Source organism: Diadema antillarum, unplaced genomic scaffold, assembly GCF_040938485.1.
Source record: "Diadema antillarum isolate AM-2024a unplaced genomic scaffold, OU_Dant_1.0 scf00000008, whole genome shotgun sequence".
Lineage (NCBI taxonomy): Eukaryota > Metazoa > Echinodermata > Echinoidea > Diadematoida > Diadematidae > Diadema > Diadema antillarum.
The window spans coordinates 3,706,173-3,712,175 of record NW_027270897.1 but is presented as its reverse complement, the minus strand read 5'-3'; positions in this window follow the sequence as shown (position 1 = coordinate 3,712,175).

Below are 6,003 nucleotides of genomic sequence, written 5' to 3'. Positions count from 1 at the left end.
TTCATGTTCTTGAGAAAGATATCTGTTTTTGTGTGATATACATGGAGCCAGGTTACTTGATATCGCTACATTTCAAATGAAAGATCAATGCAATCCTAGTCTGGCATGAAGACTATCTCAGAGACTCCAACTCTCCCGTTTTCAACGGGAGATCTCCCGCCGAAAGCCCATTTTTGCAAAATCTCCCGTTCTCCCGTTTGAGATTTGATTTCTCCCGCCCTGGCTCTGCGTCTCCCGGTGGAAAGGATTTCTTACTTATTGCTATCTTATGTTGAAAAAATAAGCCTTAGATAGCACCAGAGAACATCTAGAACTCTAGGAACTTCGCGCTTCGCACACATCAACTTGGAGTTTCCCGTTTGCTAGGGGTTTCGGGCTGGAGAATCTCCAGATTAGAAGGTGCTTGGGGTTGGAGTCTCTGCTATCTGCCTGTGAGCTGGATGGTCCGAGATGCTGTGTCTTTGGCAAAGGTGATGAAGGGTACATTTTGTGGAAGGTACTTCAGTTGTTAAAGGGTCTGGAAACCAGACTAATGCATAACTGATTACTGGTCAGTGCATGCACATTGTGTGTGTGTGTGTGTGTGTGTGTGTTTGTGTGATGGCCGTTTTATTATATGGTATCAGATCTGCCTGGGGATATCTGTGACTGTATTATGTGTGCAGTGTATTTATGTATGCAATATGTGATACTTTCTATTTGTGCAATCATGTGAGGTGATGACACGAAGTCTAATTGCCTTTGGTTGGTTGGTTATTTGGTCGTTTTTGCTTTTTTTTTGGGGGGGGGGGTGTTTTTGTTTTGCTTGTGTGTGTGTGTGTCATTCGTGTACATGTATGTACAATGTTTGTGTATAATGCAGTCTGTCTTTGTATGATGTTTTGTTTTTGTATCTGTGAACGTTTCTGTTTCTGTGATATGAAATTGAACGAAATTCGAATAAAGAATTATAAAAAAAAAACCCAATGTATCAATTTCATTCACATTGTTATATCAAAGCAGCCTAACACAAGTACTAGTAACATGTTCTGTGTAACTTCTCAGGATATGCCGTCTGTACTATTGGCTTTCATGTGCCATGTAAATGTTCCCCTATATTTTGTGATTGATCTGACTTGAACAAATATCTGAATTGAATTGAATTGAAATTTTAAACTCCTTCCGCCTAATGGATGATACATTACATTTTCAGGTAGTTCATCAGTTCAGATATTCATTTGCAAAATATCTACACAACCACTCGAAACACATTTTTGCGTGCACAGTAAAAGCCCGCAGGCAGTCAAGGATTTTTATTTCGAGAATGAAAATGATGTTCCCTGCCATTTTACATTCGTTTTTGTCTTTCTTTGTTTGTTCGTTTGTTTGTTTGTTTGTTTGTTTTTTAGTTGTCTGTTCTGAATTCGTTGCAATCAAGCAAACTGTCGTTATTATATAGCGCCATCATCGACAAAGTTAGTCCAAGGATCTACCTTGGCAGTCAATACTGATCTCTGTACTGTGTACTAGAGTGCTAAGTGTCGACATCGGAGCGGCTTGGTCGGTCCATTTAATTTGACTTGAGACGTCCGAATAATATTTCGCAGCGATCCCGATGCGAGAAGAAAATAAAGCTGATGAAGGGGTGTAATGATTAGCGCCATCAGTTTCTGTGTCCGTGTGAAACAGCGGTCCGTCGTGTCGTGTCCATACACCGTTTCGTTGAACAGCCAGTTTACTTATGTTCCAAATGATATGATGGGTGGTTTTTCTTTAAGACCTTAGTAACAAGTTTTAAAGCTATCCTTACATCCATACTTCTAGTCGCACTTTAGACGTCTTAATTGTTGCCATGTCAAGCAAGCCTAGGGCAAGCTTTCTGGTTATAGGTTTTATCACCCATTAAAACAATAAAGAAGACCTCGGAATGCTTTTTCAGACTTTTTCATTTGAACATATATGATTGGTTACACTGGGTACAGAGTTACAAAATCAATAGTGATTGAGATAAGAATTAAGAGTTTGTTCTAAAAATTCATAGCAAATTACAGTAAAAAAAGGATGATGATATCGCAGCTTCACTTCAAGAATGCATGATTGTGTGCTCATAGAAGCACAACAAAAGGAATAGGGCATGCATAAATTCTGTGCAGGTGAATTTGTTGTGCAAAACAGTATGGACTTACACTGCTATATTTCTTTAATATATGTGGGCCTGCTATGTCATCATCCATGTCCAGTGTAGATGGTATGCTATGCTGTAACATGCCAGGAGACAGAATGGTGATAGCCGTGTGCATCTCTATAAACAGAACCTGGTTCTACTTGAAGAGAAGGTTATAATTTATTAAAATTATTAGTGATATTTGCCCCTTCTTAATGAATACTGATTACCAAAAACAATGTCCAACCTTGCATCGCACATTCCAGCGATATCTGTAGGACCTTGCGGTGTTACTGTTTTAGTACTTGTCATTATTTTACAGAAAAGGGTAGGGACCCATACTAGCATACCAACACGCCAAATTCCCAATCATTTTTCCTCCTCATCTACGCCCCCCCCCCCCCTTTCCAGGAAAGGGTGTGACAGGTCAATTACTGAATATAAGATTAGACCCTAGGATAACGACATGGTTCGAGGTTCAGTTTTGATCAGTTGAAGAGGTTTACCACAGTATAATGTACTAGTGGGACCCACGTTGAAGTTTTGCGATCACCATGGCGACAGTGAAGCAAAATGGGACATTAATCTCATCGATTGCCGCTGAAGGTGCTAAAAGTACCACGCCTTTTTTTTTGCCCGGCATCGTCGTGATTTAATAAGACAGTATACAGTTGAAGATGCATAGGACGGAGTGGATCGGTGAGACTTGGATGCGCGAGTTTAACTTTGGAACTGTTTAAACCCACGAACGCAGCGAGTGCACTGTTTCCAAAGTTGAACGAAAGCATCCGATTCTCATCGATCCATGAAATAGGCCTGTGCATCATTCGTTTTGTAAAGTGGGCCCGTAAAATAATTCATGAAATTCAACATTTTCCTTGTCATAAGTTAAGTATACCCACAAAGCTTGAGCCATGATTTTACCGGACGCAATGACCAAGTTCATTGCCACTGAGGTGATATCTAACGTCAAAAATTGTTGTAGAATTAATGTCATTTTCATCGTGTTTAATCTAAAAAGATCATGGGAGCAGTAGGGACCTAGAGACTCAGTGGTACAGTGACCCTTTGTCAGTTTGCCGTAAGTCAGTATGGTCCTCTGGAAGCGTATGGGCTGTGTGATTATATAGTCGTCGTCCCATACTTTCTCGCTCATGCAATCTCAAGCACGGCGAATTACGTTTTAGTACTGCTGTAGACGAGTTGTCTTTTTCTTTTAAGTGTTAAGTGTTATTGAATACTGACAAAGGGGTCTGGAAATGGGTAAAAGTTACAAAAACAAACAAATAAACAAACAAACAAACAAACACACCATCAATGCGTATGCTTTCATACCACACATCAGCAAATGTCAATATTATTTCTATTTTAGATCAGGTATATAAAATGAGGTGGGGACACATTTTCGTAAGTTATGACAACGGGTCCTTCCTTCAATATAAACCAAAAAGCATAGCCGACATGCGTTTGTGATCAATGTTATTTTTCCCAGTATTTAAATATTATCGATGTATTGAATAGCTCTCTATTACGTCATCAAGGAAGACATCCTTTAAATTTGAATATTGCAGGCGTATTGATAACTTGGTGCGATTGGAAAATGAGCTACATTTTGTATCTCTATTGGCCGTGGGATGTGGCAGGTTTCACATGGCATATTGTGATCACCATATCACGCTTCCAGTCTGTCAGAGCAATTCAGATTTATCTTGACTGTGATGGTGTATTGTTTAGTCTCATTTTTGATTGCATCTGTATGGATGTTGTATGTATACGCGGTTACTTTGCTTACATAGCCAGCCTATCGCAGAATGAAAGAGAAGGACAAACTATCGAATTGTCATGATCGAGCACATCGTGATAAATCAATACGTTCAATCGTGACGAATCAGTAGTTTTCTCCTGCATCTGAAAGACTGCGATAAATATCAGGGCTAATTTTGTGTTTCATTTGTTTTTTGTATATTTTTCGGGAAATTATTTGAACTGTTTTATCTAGGGTTGCGGATCATTAATGTTTTCAAATAGAAGGCATTCTATACTAGTTTTAGGCTTAAGAGATTAACAATCCCATGTGGACCGTAATCAAAATACAGGCTTTAATACAGTGTACTAGTAATACGTCTATGTGTATCATAAACTTCAGTGATTATTATATAAGTCTATATTTTTCTGTAAACGTCATACCTTAAAATAGTGAGTCAGACACGTCAGATGTGATATATCTTCTCAATATACGGACACTTCTTATAAAGATGATACGATGTTTAACTGCGCTGGCTTTAGATATCTAATTGTCTTCTTTTGACAGGGTTTTCCTCATGAAATTAATCACTTTGTAGGGATTATTGTTTGGTTTATTCTGCTCATCCCTGCTGGTCTTAATTAGGATTGCAAACACAAGCCAGGCATCGCTCAGTCAATTTAAACAGTTACTTTTCTGAAACTTCGCCGAAAATAAAGCACCGCAGAGCGATGCCATGTCGCCATCAAAAGCCATGTATCGTAACTGTGCGATAAACATCTATATTTGGTTTGTATTATGGGCGCACACCATCAAAAAGCTCGCTTTGAGGAACTCTACCATCTCGTCGCGCTTAAGTGCAGCCGCCGAATGGCCGCTATATCAACAGCTTGTGGTGGTGTCATGGTTGGAATCTAAACCTCAACAGAGATAACATTGAGACACTCGGTACATAAAATCAGAATAGAGCGGAGCGCGTGTAGTTATATAGATAAAGATTTGTATTCTTTGCATGCAGGTGCTAGCAGTTTAACCATGATTGTGAACCCTTCCCCTGAGCTGTACTGCAGCTTCCTTGAAAATTGTTCCGAGACTTCGCTGAAAAAAAAAAGAACAATGTGAAATTAAAAGAACTTATGTTAATTTTACAGCTTCAAATTTCAAATAATGGTACGAAGCAACATCAGTTCCAGTTCAGGACAATTTTCTGAAGCAACTGATCTTTTTTTATCCTTTTGATACCACAAAATGTACCTTCTTTTGATGCTTTCAAAAAAGAACCTCAAAACCTAACTTTTTAATTCAAATGGACAATATGTTATATCTTACACTCTGTTGTAACGTAATACATGTAATCTGTTTCCACAGCGCTTATGAGTATCTTTTTAGGTGGAATGAGCGCTTTATAAGAGTCTTTCTATTGTCATACTATTAAAATGTGATATATACTTGAGAGTGGAATAATTGCAATTGAGGGGGATGATTTCAATTCAACTATATTCTATTTCAATCAAACAAAAATTATCATAGGTACAAAGTATACATTTGTCATTTCATATTGTTGAACAATATTAGGAAAAAGTCATGAAAATGATACAGAATATTTTATTTGTTCAAGTTACTGAAATATGATATGTCCCTATATAGATACATAGGCCTATACATTTGTATAACATAGGCCTACTTTTTTTCAAAGAACATAACAATAGTTTATTGCTTCCAATTACACTTTATATCACAGTCTACATGACGGTCTACGTAAAATGTTTTATCTTATGATGGGACATAGATATCGCCCAAGTAAAATGTAATATGTGAAACTTTTTGTACGCATCCTCAAAATATTTACAAATTTCTATGCGTGAAGCGAGGAACGTTTTACTCAATGATGAGCTATAAGATGAAATCAAATTCCAGTGCAGAAATAAGTTTATTCTCCCATCAGTATACATATAGGCCCACATTGTAGAACTTAACTAACGGTTCATCTTCTACTGTGTGTTTGTGTGTGTGTGTGTTTTGTTCTGTTTTTATCTCTATAGATCTAAGACTGACAAATACTGAAGATGAGTTATCTCGGCCTGAGATCGTGAATCAAAATTTGGCGTAAAGATTT